The sequence below is a fragment of the Pinus tabuliformis genome, chromosome 6 (genome assembly GCF_031772625.1).
Source record: "Pinus tabuliformis cultivar Carrire ecotype Pingquan chromosome 6, CPIR1, whole genome shotgun sequence".
NCBI lineage: Eukaryota > Viridiplantae > Streptophyta > Pinopsida > Pinales > Pinaceae > Pinus > Pinus tabuliformis.
In genome coordinates this window covers 1,266,403,637-1,266,419,423 of record NC_142292.1, presented here as the reverse complement: position 1 = coordinate 1,266,419,423, position 15,787 = coordinate 1,266,403,637, and positions in this window count along the sequence as shown.

Below are 15,787 nucleotides of genomic sequence, written 5' to 3'. Positions count from 1 at the left end.
TCCTATTCATTCCTCTGTGCATTACAAAATTTTGTCAACACGTTCTCCAAGATTTTATTGAATTCTTCCACCATTCCATTCGCCTACAGGTGATAGGGTGTACTCTTTTGATGATACACCTGACTTTCTTCAAGAATCGCGCTGATTGTTTCATTCAAGAAATGAATTCCCCTATCACTCATCAACACCTTTGGGCATCCGAATCGTGTTAAGATATATTCGAACAAGAAATTTACAACAGTAACAACTATATAATCCTTCACTGGTTATGCTTCAGCCCATCGAGTTAAGTATTTTGTTGCAGTAACAATATACCCCGCACCTGTCTTATTTGTTGGTGATTGTATTGGTCCTATAAAATCAGTAGCCCACTTATCAAATACTTGCAGTGACACTTGAGGGTTAAGGGGTAATTCATCTCTTCGTGAAGGCTTTCCCATCCTTTAGCAAGCATCACACGACTTACAATATGCCTTAGAATCCGATGTAATGTTGGCCACCATAAACCTATGTGCAAGATCTTATTTGTAGTTTCCTTCCCTGCATAGTGTCCTCCCTCCACTCCTCCATGTGCTTTGGCGAGGATACTAGCACGCTCAAATTATGGAACATAGATTTGTAGTATTTCATTTGTTCCCAAAATCACCGAAAAATCTGCAGTGCGTAGCACTAATTCCTTCTTCTACTAAGTGGAATACCATTCTAGATTTGTACCCATGGTTAAAAACTGAATAACATCGGCAAAGTGGTCATCCACAATGTGCACAACAAATATTTGCACATATGACAGTCCTTCCTCCAAACTATTTGGTTCTTCACCTGTTTCAATCCTAGACAGGTGATATGGACCTGCATTCAGCCTTCCAAGCTTCACAATCACTTCAAAGTCATATTCCTAAAACAATAATAAGCACCTGCATATTCCTCCCCCCAACATAGGCTTATTGACCAGGTACTTCAGTGTGAAATGATCTGTATACATTTTAAAGTGTGCGCCCTGTTATCACTCCAGGAAACTCTCCTAGGTTGTAGCTCGGAGATGCATGGTAACATATAATCTTCAATATTGTTCTAAGAACTATTGGAATGGATGATGGTTTGGATCAAGTTAGATAACCATTTTAGCTCTATTCTCACTCAGGACATGCATGAACACTCTCACCAATACAAGGCTTTAGACCACTAATGCTCAATAATTTATAGATTCAATGGATAGATGGGGAATACTGACTGTACCAGCAGATTGCATACATAAACACATATGAATGGCTAGCTATAGGAAGTAAATGAGAATTGCAAATCTAATTTATCAATTCAGAGATAAGATGATAGTTATCTGGCATTAGACACAATAGAAAACCTGAATAACCTATTCAAGTGTAAGCATAGAACAAAAAAGAGAATGGACATTGAACATATAATAGCAAAAGAAGCTTATATTGCTAGAATGAAGATGAGAAGCTTGAAGGAACAGAGGAGGAACAATCTCCAGAAGTTGAACCTCTATTACATCTTACTTTTAGCTATTTATAGCATGTTTACAATGCTCCTGAGCTCTAAGAGGCTCAGAGTCTTAATCTTGTCTGATCTGTCCCTTAACTATTTGATTCCCTCTATGGGCAAGCATGGCTAAGAGGTTTTCACCTTCTGACAGAGGAATAACCACCTTCAAGTAGTTTGTTGTGCTATGTGGGAGTTGTCTCATCCAGAGATGCTCCATGATATTTGTTTGATGAGCTGCGCTGGGCTATTGATGCATTGTGCTGCTTATCAGCCTCTATGTTGGTTTGGGGAGGAACTGCGTGTGCTCTGGCCCTTTCAATGGTTTAACAATGCATGCTTTTTGTTAAAACATAACAACGCTACCCTATTGCGGACCTCTGTTGAAAATAATGAATATTTCTGTTTTAAATAGAAAACACAATAACACTGAGAAATCCCGCCCCTCTGTGTCCTTTTTAGACTTCAAAAGTCCTCAAAAATGGTTTATATCCATCGGGTCCGCCTTTGGGGTCGCTATTGTGAGTCGCTGATGCCCTGTCCCTATGTATTTTCTTTGTATTCCAGAATACGTAAAAACACTGAAAATGTATGAAAAATGGCTTTGGCGGAATTTAGATATTATATATTTCACTTCCCAGACCCTTTTGTGTCCGGGACTCATCGCAATCGGTGCTGACCAAAGGTTCCTTTATATTTTCTTTAAATAACGAAAACACACAAAATACATTAAAAAATGGGCTTTTGCAGACTTGAAAATATATATATTTTCTTCATGAACCCTTTCGGGTCCGGGCTTAATCACAATTGGTGCTGCCCTGTTCCCCTTTGTATTTCGTTATATAATGAAATACATTAAAATGCGTTTAAAACAGGCCTTCCCGCCAACTTCAAAATTTATGAACTCTCATATATAACATCGTCGGGTCCAGTCATCGTGTCACACATATGCCTGTGCATAGGCCCCACCCATGGTATAGTGCTGATGCAATATAATCATGCAATAAATCACAATCGTGTGTCTCTCACTCCCCAGGTCCTTCATATAACATGGCATATGCTCCCTGCCAATAGAGATATCGCCGATATCGGTGATCGGCATCTCGCTTGGCGTGATCTCATCATGACTCTACTCCAACTGCCTATGATGGCCACTGCCGATGCAATTAGCAACTTAGATCTAGGCCGTTGATCGGACATATCTAATGGAAGCTGTGTGTTGCCATGTTTATGCTTGCAATACTTTGTTTTTTCACTGTTTTGGAGTGTTTTAGCCTCTTGATAGTGTTTTTCCGCCCTTCCAAGCGCTCTCAACATGTGATGGTTTTGCTCTTTGGATGATCTTAGTGAAGATTTTGAAGACTTTAAGAGAAAATTTGGATCCATTGGCATGATTTTACTGGTTTATGGAGACCTTCAAGAGCATATTTGGATCCATTTTTGGGCCATTTTCCCAAAAGACTAACACTAGCTCCTTCTAGGGATGAAATCCTCCCTATGGGGTTTCAAGGATCATGGATCAATGCCTTTCCTGTAAAACAAAAATCAAATCTTCCTTCTAGTGTTCCATTGGGCATGGAGTCTATTTTATAATGAAATAAAAACTGGAAAAACATATTTACAATGACAAGGCTTTAAAGCCTTAAATAGAAAAAAGTTTCAATAACTTCCCATTTACTGGGCTACCAAAATTATCTCCTCCTTCCAGAATGTGCAGAATGAATGTATTGTTCTACTAGATTTGAGCGATGACAAATGGACCTGTCCATAAGGAGTCAAACTTTCCATGATTACCTTTCTTTTCCTTAAATGCATCCCATTTAATCACCCAGTCACCAACCTGGAAATTGTCCACTTTTACCTTCCTGTCAAAGGTTTCTTTGATTTTCTTCTGATGAGCCTTTGACTTCTCAACCAGCTACTCTCTGATCTACTGTAGTTCGACTAGGTTATTCATTCTTCTTACCATGTCATTCTCTTCATCTTGTTCTTCTTGCAAGAATTTAGCCACAGGGAGAATCAGCTAGATAGGGAAAACAACATCAGCGCCATAAATCAATTTAAATGGAGAATTCCCTATGTATTTTTTGACGGTAACTCTGTTAGCCCATAGTGCAAACTTCAACTTGGAATCCCAACTCTTTTTTTTGTCCTCTAACAGTTTTTTGATTACCCTTACCAGAATCTTATTAGATGATTCTACCAAGCCATTGCCTTGAGGATAATTGAGGTAGAATACACCACTTGAATGCCCATGGATTCAGTCATGTCCATCAATTCTTTTGCCTTGAAATTTGTTGCATTATCAGTGACTAGTTTGGTTGGGCAACCAAATCTAGTGAAAATATTCTCATTCAAGAACTTTATGAAAACTTGATGATTGGCATTATTAGTGGGTATAGCCTCAATCCACTTGGTTAAATAATTAGAGGCTACTAAGATCCATTTGTGTTGGTAACTGGCATGTGGGTTGATCTCACCTATAAAGTCCTAACCCCACTGTTGGAAGGGACCATTGACATGTACTAGCTTCAAGGGTAGAGATTTTAGCTGTTGTCTTCCTGCAAACCTCTGACACTTGTCACAAGCTTTCACAAAAAGAAAACACATCAAAGAAAAGTGTAGGCCAATAATACCCAGCCCTCAAGATTTTGTGGGCTATGGTTTTCCAATAATGATGCCCTCCACAGATGCTAGAATGGAACTGGTGTATGACTTCCACATCTTATTCTTTATCTAGACATCTTAAGAGGATTCCCGATGAGTCTTTCCAATAAAGAAGATTTTTTTTTAATGTAAAATTTGGCTGATCTGAGTTTAATGGCCCGGGCTTGACTTGAGCTAAGACCTGGAGGGACTTTTAACCAAAGACTGATTTTTATTTTTTCTTCTGCTTCTCCCTCTATCTACTCATCATCTGAATTTAGACCCATGAAATTTCTACCTAAAAAACTACAATTTTATTCAACCATAAGTTTAGCCAAGCCCTGGCCTTTGACAAGCTTAGTGGGCTTCACCTCTATGTTAAACTATATGAATTTTGCAATCCATTTAGCTCTCTTTCCATTAATATCTGGCTAAGTTAAGACATATTTTATTGAGGCTAAAGGTACATATGCAACTACTTTAGAATGCAAAATATAAATTCTAAATGCCTTTAAAGATTTTATGAGACCATAAGCTTTTTTTTCAATAAGGTCATACCTTAGTTCATCATCCCTTAAAGTTTTGCTGAAAAAGGCCACGGGGTGCTCTATGCCTTCATCATTTTTTTGCAACAAAACTACTGCAAGTGTATCATAAGAGGAAAAATAGAAGATACAAAACTCCTTAGTGTAATTTGGGTTGATTAGAGTGGGAGCTTCCGTGATAGCTTGCTTGATGGCTTCAAAAGATCTTCTTGAAGCATCTATCAATTTTTTTTCTGATCCTTTCTTCAGCATGGAAGTGTTGTGCTTTACAAGCTCTGCAAAGTTTGGAATGTACCTCCTTACAAAGTTAATCTTAACAAAGAAGGATTGAATGTACCATTTTGACCTTGGGATGGACAACGTTTGAATGGCTTGAACCCTTGCTGGATCAATCTTCACACCTTCAGCAGAAACAATATGTCCCAGAAGTTTGCCTTCTTCTAGAGCAAACTGTGACTTCTTTGGGTTCATTGAAATTCCAAATTGTCTGCACTTTAGGAATACCTTCTTCAAATGTTGTGAATGGTATTTGTGGATATTGGAGAAGACTGTTATGTCATCAAGATAAATAAGGACGAACTTGTCCTTCTCTCCCACGAAGGCTATGTCCATGGCCCTCTAAAAAGTAGTCCCAACATTCATCATTCCAAAAGGCATCTTGGAGTACATGAAAGTGCCCCAAGGAGTAGTGAAGGTGGTATTTTCTTGATCTTCTGGATGTACAACAACCTGATTGTAACTTGAAAATACATCTAAGAAAGACATGACTCTGGCCTATGAAACTCTTTGCAGCAAGTGTTCCATCTTAGGCAGGGGGTAGTTATCTTTTTTAGAGCACTTGTTCAGATTTCTGAAGTCAACACAAAGCCTGATTTCTCCATTTTTCTTTCTCACTATCATAAGGTTAGCTATCCATTTTGAATACATTATGGGAACTATGATTTTGGCATCCAACAGTTTCTTGATCTCTTTCTCAATCAAAGGAAATAAGATAGGGCTGATAGGTCTTAATTTCTGCTTAAAAGGGGTAGTGTTCTTTTCCAATGGAATCTTGTGCTGAATGATGTTTGTATCAAAGGTTTTAAGATCCTTGTATTCCCAGGAAAAAAATATCAGTGAATTGCTTCATGAGGGTGCAACACTCGGAATTATGGGTAGAAGACAAATGAGTGGACAAATTGATGTATTTCGGATGGGCTGGGCTCCTGATATTATGTTTACAGAAAATAGACTCATTTTTTGTTTTGACAGGCTTATAAGGCACATCGTTATGATCAAACAATTTCTCTAGAGGCACCAATCCTTTTGATATATGATTACTAGGCAGCTGGATGATGCTTCCTCAGTTGACCTCGTTTTTTAGCTTGGACTGGCTGTGTTATTCCATGGTTTCTTTTTCTTGGTCGATGTGCGTTTCAACAAATTCCTCAACGACTTATTAAAACCTATTAATTTCCTCATCGTCTTCAAAAACTCTCCAATATTTGACATTGTCAAGCAGAGACAGTCTATATTTTACTTGAACTTCATATGTCAATTTAGGAGGCAAAGGAGGAATAAACATGCTAGAAGACACAACAAGGGAGTCGACAAGCTAGTTCTTCATTCTCGGGATATAAGAAATGCTGAAATTAATAAAAGAATCCTTGAGCCTACATACCTCATCTCTGTATGCTTTCAACCTTGGATGCTTAGCTTGGAAAGTTTTATTTACATACTAAATAATGAGGTCTGCATCTCCAAGCACTTTCAGGCCTTTGATACCCATTTCTTTAGTAGTGCTTAAGCCCAAAATCAAAGCTTTGTACTTTGTTATGTTGTTTGTGACCTGAAAGCTAAATTTGAAAGATAAATGAATGTATTCCTGTGTTGGGGACACAAGGACTACACCTGCCCCTACAGCTTCTTTAGAGCAAGCCCCATCAAAAAACATATCCCAAATCTGTGGGTTTTCTTCCTCTGTGATCTGGCAAACTGGTTTCTTGAGAGGCATGGAGGCCAACACGGATTCTTCAATATGAAGAATACAAGCTCCAAAATTAGTGTCGATAGCATATATGGGATGATTGGTGGGATTATTTTCATCACTGATTATATAAGCCAGTTGAGCTTCTCAGTATAATCTCTTGCTCTCACCTCCGAAAACTGGGACAGTAGCATAAGACAGATCATTTTGTAATGATCCACCTAATCTCTTGATCCAACATCTGTAAAGTAACATGCCAAACTTGGGGGGTACATTTGCCACCACAATATCCATCATCATGCTTTTCATAGGTAGCTGAGACAAAGTGATGACTAGGTCCTTGATTAATCCTAGACATTTCACTTTTATAGACTCAAAAGAGAACAGGTCATGATAAGGCTTGGTGATGTCAAGACCCAACTCATCCATGACATCCTTGGGCATTAGATTATGGCTAGCTCTAGTGTCCAAAAGGCAGTTGTGAAGGATTTTTTCATGACTATTCAGAGAGACATAGAATGATGGGGAGTTGTCTTCACAATTTTCAATCATTGGGCTGAGAATAACAGCTGGCTTGTCATCTTGTAGATTTACATAATCAGTGCAGGCTTGGATGGCTTTAGGCTCAAGGGCCTCGAGGATGGATCTTTTGAAGGATTCATTCTTCACTAGTTCAATCAGAGGCATATGTATTTTTAGCTTCTGAATTTCTGATTGAAAACTAAAAGGAGAAGGAGACTTTTCAAGGCCTCTTACCTCATGAGCTAGAGCTTTGAGGATGATGGGATCAATTGTCGGTTATTTTTGCTTATTAGCTTGTTGTATTGCAGGGACAATAGCTCTTTGAACAAGAGTTTCCTTGGCATTATTTATCTTTGACCTCAAATTATATCTTTGCCAATCTACAGTTTGTAGAATAGCTTCACCATCCCATTCTTGGCTGGTCATTGCATAATGACTTTTCATAGGCAGCTAAGGTCAAAAAGGAAGCATTACCTTTGTCTTCCAGATAATGGATCTCATAATATTCTTCAAACTTCTCTTCTTCCATGACTTAATTTTGAAAAGGAGCATTCACCCTTTGGTCTTCATTAGCATCTTTGTTTCTTTGCAAAATCTGCAACTGCTCATTAGTTCTTCTATATGGATTTGGATTTGGATTTCTAGGAGAAAAGGTATTAGGCACTCTTCCTTTCCCCGGGTGCTACTCAACCTTCAATTTGGAGATTTCAGAGGCTAATGACTCAATCATTTTGGTCATTTTATATATCCTAGGATCAGAGGATGATGAAGCCTCACCCCTCTATATTCTTCTATCAACATTTCCCTTGAGCTTCTCTGTAGCCATGATGTTTGATTCCACTTCCAAGGCTACATCCTGCATGTCATCCAAAGTAGCACATCGCCTTTCCCTCAATAGTAGGTAGAAGTCAGAATCAAAAGCACTGGCATAGGTGACTTTAGCAGAGGTAGTAGTGGGTTTTACTTCAGCTAGTATCTTGCTGTACATACGGTTAAACCTCTTATTAAAATCAGACAACAACTCACCATTTTCCCTCTTTAAGTTCCCAAACTCAGTGTGGTAGTAGAGGAGATCCTTCTTATCCCCCCAATGCTTTAGGAATGCATCATCTAAAGCTTCAATATCTGCTATAGATCTTGGTGTTAGTTCTCTGAACCATTTTCTAGCCTCCCCATCTAGGTTTTGGACAAAGACTCTCATCCACACATCATCTTCACTAATGTCCAGATTATCAGCATAGCTATAGAATGACTCAAGATGTTCTTCAACAGTAACACCTTCAGTCCCAGTGAACTTAGGCCTATATTTATGATATTCTCCAGTAGGCATGGAATTCAAAGGAATGGGTAGTATTAGAGGTCCATACCTAGTAGCTATGATTCTTTCCATTTTGGTAGGTGCCTGTGGACCTACCATAGCTGTGGTGACTAAGAGAGTACTGGTAGTCTGAATGATAGAGGGCTAAGAAGTGACTAATAAGACTAAAGGAGTATGATGGATAGGAGGTGAGGTTTCCTTTAGGCTTAAAGAAAAAGGAGAACCTAAATAATAAGGATATTTATGAATCTCTGAGAGTTTTTCTTCACTGCTAGTATTAGATGCTATACTCTCAACATGTATTTGTTCTATTATAGGACTTGCTTGAAGAGATACAGGAGATTGTTTAGGTTTACCTGAAATTGATGCTCCTTTCTGCAATACCTTTCTCCCTTTGATGATTGTTTTAGGGTCAGATGCTAGGTCAGCTTGTAGCTTCTGAGGATTTCTCCGAGTATGCCTCACAAACTGAGCCAGGACTATGATGTGGAGTCGCTAAGAGGTTTGGCCTCCAGTAGAGTAGCCAGATAGATGATTAAAACCAAAAATGTGCCCAGACTTTGTCTATCATCAAAGCTGGATCTGTGTCGTTTCCCAGGGAAGCTGAGCTTCAGTTTCCTCTCCCCGGCAATGGTGCCAATTATGGTGGAACTCCAGGAAACTCTCCTAGGTTGCAGCTCGAAGATGCCTAGTAACATATTGTTCTCAGAACTATTGGAATGGATGAAGGTTTGGATCAAGTTAGATAACCATTTCAGCTCTATTCTCACTCAAGACATGCATGAACACTCTCACCAATACAAGGATTTAGCCCACTAATGCTCAATAATTTATAGATTCAATGGATAGATGGAGAATACTGACTGTACCAATAGATTTCACACATAAACACATATGAATGGCCTACTATAGGAAGTAAATGAGACTTGCAAATCTAATTTATCAATGTAGAGATAAGATGACAGTTATCTGGCATTAGACATAGCAGAAAACCTGAATAACCTATTCAAGTGCAAACATAGAACAACAAAGAGAATGGACATTGAACATATAATAGCAAAAGAAGCTTATATTACTAGAATGAAGATGGGAAGCTTGAAGGAACAGAGGAGGAACAATCTCCAGAAGTTGAACCTCTATTACATCTTACTTTCAGCTATTTATAGCCTGTTTAGAATGCTCTTGATCTCTAAGAGGCTCGGAGTCTTAATATTGTCTTATCTGTCCCTTAATTGTTTGATTCCCTCTATGGGCAAGCATGGCTCAGAGGTTTTCACCTTCTGACAGAGGAATAACCACCTTCAGGTAGTTTGATGTGCTGTCTGGGAGCTGTCTCATGCCAGAAATGCTCCATGATGTTCGTTTGATGAGCTGTGCTGGGCTATTGATGTGTTGTGCTACTTCTCAGCCTCTGTGTTGGTTTGGGGAGGAACTGCGCGTGCTGTGGCCCTTTCAATGGTTTAACAATGCATGCTTTCTGTTAAAACAGAACAACACTGCCCTATTGCAGACCTCTATTGAAAATAATGAATATTTATGTTTTAAATAGAAAACACAGCAACACTGAGAAATCCTACCCCTTTATCCTTTTCGGACTTCAAAAGTCCTCAAGAATGGTTTATATCCATCGGGTCTACCTTTGGGGTCACTATCGCGAGTCACTGATGGCCTGGCCCTGTGTATTTTCTTTGTATTCTGGAATACTTAAAAACACTGAAAATGTATAAAAAATGGCTTTGGCAGACTTCAGATATTATATATTTCACTTCCTGGACCCTTTCGGGTCCGGGACTCATCGCAATTGGTGCTGGCCAAAGGTTCCTTTGTATTTCATTTAAACAATGAAAACACACAAAATACATTAAAAAATAGGCTTTTACAGACTTGAAAATGTTATATTTTGCTTCCCGAACCCTTTTGGGTCCAAGCTTCATCACAATTGGCGTTTCCCTGTTCCCCTCTGTATTTCATTATATAACGAAATACATTAAAATGCATTTAAAATAGGCCTTCTTGCAGACTTCAAAATTTATGAACTCTCATATATAATGCCATCGGGTCCAGTCTTTGGGTCGCACATATGCCTGTGCATAGACCCCACCCATGGTATAGTGCTAATGCGATATAGCGATGCGATAAATCGCAATCGCACATCGTTCACTCCTCGGGTCCTTCATATAACATGGCATATGCTCCCCGCCGATAGTGATATTGCTGATATCAGTGATCGGCATATCGCTCGCCCGATCTCATCACAACTCTACTTCCACTGCCTTTGATGGCCACCGTTGATGCGATTAGCCGCTTAGATCTAGGCCATTGATCAGCCAGATCTAACAGCAGTTGTGTGTTGCCATGTTTATGCTTGTAATACTTTGTTTTTTCACTGTTTTGGAGTGTTTTAGCCTCTCGATAGTGTTTTTTTGCCCTTCCAAGGGCTCTTGGTGTGTGATGGTTTCACTCTTTGGATGATCTTAGTGAATATTTTGAAGACTTTAAGAGCAAATTTGGATCCATTGGCATGCTTTTGCTGGTTTACGGAGACCTTTAGGAGAATATTTGGATCCATTTGCCCACAAGGCTAACACGCCCAACAAATAATGTTGAAACTTTTGCAGTGCATAGACCATCGCCAACCCTTGATGCTCCATAGTGGAATAATCCTTCTCAGCCTTTGATAACTTTCTGCTCGCGAAGGTTATCGGATGATCAATTTCCCCTTCTCCTACTTGCGTAAATAATGCACCGAGCAGAATGCAAGAGGCATCCACATGCACATGGAATTCTTTCTTCCAATCCGAGAACACCAAGATTGGTGCAATCACCATATTTTCCTTCAATACATCGAGATTGCACTACCATTCTTCATCCCAACAAAACGTCACATATTTCTTCAATAAATTTTCCATCAACTCGTTTATCTAAGCGTACGTCTTGATAAAATTTCTATAGTACCCAATGTGCCCCAAGGTTGCACACAACTATTTTACATTCCTAGGAGCTTCCAAATTCACAATTACATCAATCTTCGTAGGGTCCACCATCAATCCCTACTTACTTACTACATGACCAAGTAATATTCCAAAGGGCACACAAAATATGCACTTCTTCAAGTTCAACATGGTCTGATATTTATGGCATGTATCCAGCATAATGCATAGACTTGAAACATGGCGCTTCACCAACCCGAACACAGTCCAATCATAAAAATAAACCTCCAAAAATATATGATTAAATTTTAGGGTCTGAGCCTTCATAGCGAATATCTATTTGTTGTTCAAATTAACCTTGTTGATCACTGATAGGGCACATTTTTCTCTTATTCAAAGCGCGTTTGAGACCCCTTGATGAAGTGCATGGAGGGTCTGAAGTGGTAGCGTGACTAGGCTCACCCCCATGCCTTTGATCTTTCCCAGTTGAGGAGGTATTCCTATGATTCTGCACTGACTGATCCTTCTGGTAAGGAGATTACTCTAAGGTCTAGGGTCCTTTCTATCTCTAGCATGCTCTCACTCACTTGTGGTAGGTTCTCTTGCACCCTGCTTGCTTTCCCTACGCTCACTTTAATCCTACTATTTTGGATCTGCAGCTCACGTAGATCCTTCTGGATGCTTCCTAGCATCTGCATGTATTGTTGTTCAAACTGTGTCTAGAGCTCAGTTGTCGTATCATAGGCCTTATTCCCGATCTCATCTAAGTCACCCTCATTCAGGACCATGGGGTCTGCATGCATCTGTTTATCTGATTTTTTGTTTTGCTTGGACCTATGGTTGTTTCCTTAGTGCGCTTCTGCAACTTGAAGGGAGTGCTTTGGTCATCACCCCCATCTTCTCCCTCTGCAGATTGGTCCTATTCTTTGGTATGCTAGGAAGTTGATTCCTTGACTTCCACTGTTTCTTCCCTTTTGGTGTGCTCCTTCTTGACACACTCTTTTTCAGTTGCTGCCTTAGCAGCAGAATCCTTCTTCTTTTGAGCAGCCTTCTCTTACGTTGATGCTTGTTCTTTTTCCTTATTCTTTTGTTCAACTATTATCTGTGCGGAGGAGCTCTCCCCTTCTTTGGTATTTCCTATGCCTAGGTCTATGGGCTCTCGCCACTCTGTTGGCCATAGTCCCACGATCTCCTGGACATCTGCTTCTGTAACTAGGTATGGCAACTTGTGCCATATCTTCTTTGGGTCTCACCTTACGTGGATTGAAACATTATGAAAATCGGCCTTAAATTCTGCAAAGGTCCGCAATTGCTCGAACAAGGTTGGAGATAACCTTGGCCTCTGATTGATTATTGTGCAGAGGTCCATCTCAACCAAAATCCAAAAAAAAATTGACTCTGTAATCCTCTCTCGATCCTGTCTCCCATAGTCAAGCAAACTTTGCTGCCTCTGGTAACTCCTTATCCTACGAAAGAAACTGAATATCCTCCAAAAGTCACCATGTAACTAGTAAAATTAACATTAGGGGCAAGGCATAGTGAAACGCCTTGCTATCCTCCTGCACTTTGCAGAAATTTTCTAAGAATTCCTTGTAGAGGTACTATGCCCAATTTTACTGCATGCCTTTTGCACATTGTGTCACCAAGAAAACAACAGGTGCTAGAACTTCGTCTGACGACATTTCCTCGTAATCTTCCCAGCTAAAATATGAGTGGTGAACTACACCGCTTGGTCTGAAATATAGCAGATAGAGTATTCACATGACTTCTTCACCAACCCAAATTTGGTCTTCATCTTATCCGCTAGCTCCTTTTTCTTTGATTTTTCCTCCAAACTCCTTGGCGGGGTCTGCCCCTTTATAGGAAAACTTAGTAATCCTATGGATATGCATATATGTGATGGGGATGGGTTTGCCTAACCACAATCACCCATCATGCACCAATGCGAGCAACTGGTGCACATAGACAGTGTTGATAATCGACCGATGGAAGTGTGGCACACACAACATATTCAACAATCTGGCCTACTCGACACCTCTCACCCATTTCATTGAATCCATTCTTCTGACCCCTGTCTCTTCATAGTTAATTCGGGTCATGTACTTATTTTTGGCTAAATGTGGTAATTTCTTGTGGTCTGCGAGATCCAAATCCTCCAATTTTAACACCAGGATATGCCCTAAGAGTGTGCCTTTAAATACTACTTCCTGTGGTAACAACGATGTAGAAATCATAAATTTGATGGAATTTGGGTCCTTGGTTACCTTTTTTCTTCCCTCCCACAGAGGGATAAATGCTAGGAGCATAGTAATAGGCTCAGTCTCCTCAATATCTAACTCCTAAACTCAATCATGGATTTCCTCCTCATCCAAATCTAATGGGACAAAGGGTTGCTTAGCCTTGTCCATTTTCCCCTTCTGTCGCACCTCCTTGGTGTTCTTCCTTAGTGAGTGCCTTATTGGTAATACTTGGGGCCTCTTTTGCTTCTCCTTAGCAGCAAATTGCTTCAGCCTTGGCAACCTAGGTGCCATAGGCACAAATGACATAAATTCCATGCTCACAATTTCTGGGGCTAGAGTTTCAGAGACAACGACTTCAAAACTGGCATCTATTGAGGTCATTCTATCTAAGAAGGCCTTGCAGAATGTTTCAGATAGGTGACCTAGCCCTCGATACTTAAACAGATCCTCCTAATCTTCTCGATTCATAAGGCGAAAGGAATAGAGCATAATGTTGGCATTATGATACAAGTGTTGCCCTTGATGGCAACTCACACAGATGACAGATCATAGTGTAGCAGGTCAATAGCAAAAAATTGATGATCAAACTACAAAGAATGAAGAAAGAAAATTATACACGCAGGTTCACTATATACAAAGGTGCATATACACATGGGATTGCTAATCAAAAGTCACGTTTGCATATGCATGCACTTTCATCCATGGAAAAGCACGTACATGTGGGAAAGCTTATTTTTGGGTCCGTGGTATTTAGACCTATGGTTTTGGACCTTGGTATTGCGTCCGAAGTGTTCAACCCAGGTATTGGGTCCCTAGTATAGGTTCTAAATGGTTTTGGACCATGGTATTGAGTAAGGCCTAAGACTATAAAAGGAGAAGAAGATCATTAGGCAAAGGCATTCAAAAAAAAAGTCTTCAATATCTGATGATGTATGAGATCTACTATGCAGGTTATGGGTTCATGATGCTTTGCTTGATCTGAGCTAAGGAGGAATCTCAGCAGTTGATGGAGAACAAGATCTAAGGATAGATCAAGATCAAATGGTTTGGAATGAATCATCTCTCTATGGTTTGATCATGCTTGTTCTAGATCTGTATATTGACGCATGTAATGTTTTGATCTGGGTATAACTTAAGATTGAAATAGTTGCAAAACATGAATGAATATTTACAGATGTATACGCTTGTTGACTTTGATAAAAGCGCATACGTACACAGGTTAGATACATCTAAGTAGCGTATACAATATGAACTAGATGTTTGAAGTTACAGGTGGTTCTGGTTGTTGATGCAAAGTCTGAGTTCTGGTGTCTGTTTATTGGTGTCAGTATTCTGCATATTCAGTTTGGTTGATTGTGTTTATCTTCAGTGTTGATGGATGAGATCTATAATGGATCAGGATCATAATGACTTATCTTTATGTGATCTGATGGACTAGATCTGGTTGCTAACATATGTATTATCCTTGTATATGTAATGATCTAGGTATGTCTGAAGTCAGGAAGTGCAGCGAAGTTATCAGTAAGTAATTGTTGACATATACACTGGTTCACTTTAGTGAAGTTTCATATACACGCTGGTTCAGCTCTTCAAAGTAGCGTATGCGTGATTTTTGATGATACATTTGGGTTTGAATATTGTTGCAAAGTTATGTGTTTTGTTCTATGTTCTAGTGATTGCAGTTTGTTGACTGGGTTTTAGTGATTCAGTATTGGGTGATTCAGAGATTGATGATGCTAGTGTTGATTGATTTTGTGCTTCAATGATATTGATGGGTCCAGTATGAAAATTGAATGAAACGTGGCCTTTCAGATTATGGTGTTGTGCTTCAGAAGTATCCAGTTTGAAAATTTATGAAACGTGGTACCTGGAGGATGAAAGAGAAGGTTGTAGCCTTTTGTAGGTTGGCACCTACGTACTAGTACATCAGCTAGTACAAGAGCTAAGGGGGTGGTAGCTCCCTTCCAGTAGCAGCTAGAAAACGAGTGAAGGTTGGAGCATTCAGTAGGCTGGCACCTACGTACTAGTACATCGGCTAGTACAAGAGCTAAGGGGGTTGTAGCTCCCTTCCAGGAGAAGCTGGAGAATGGGAGAAGGTTGTAGCCTTCTGTAGGTAGAAG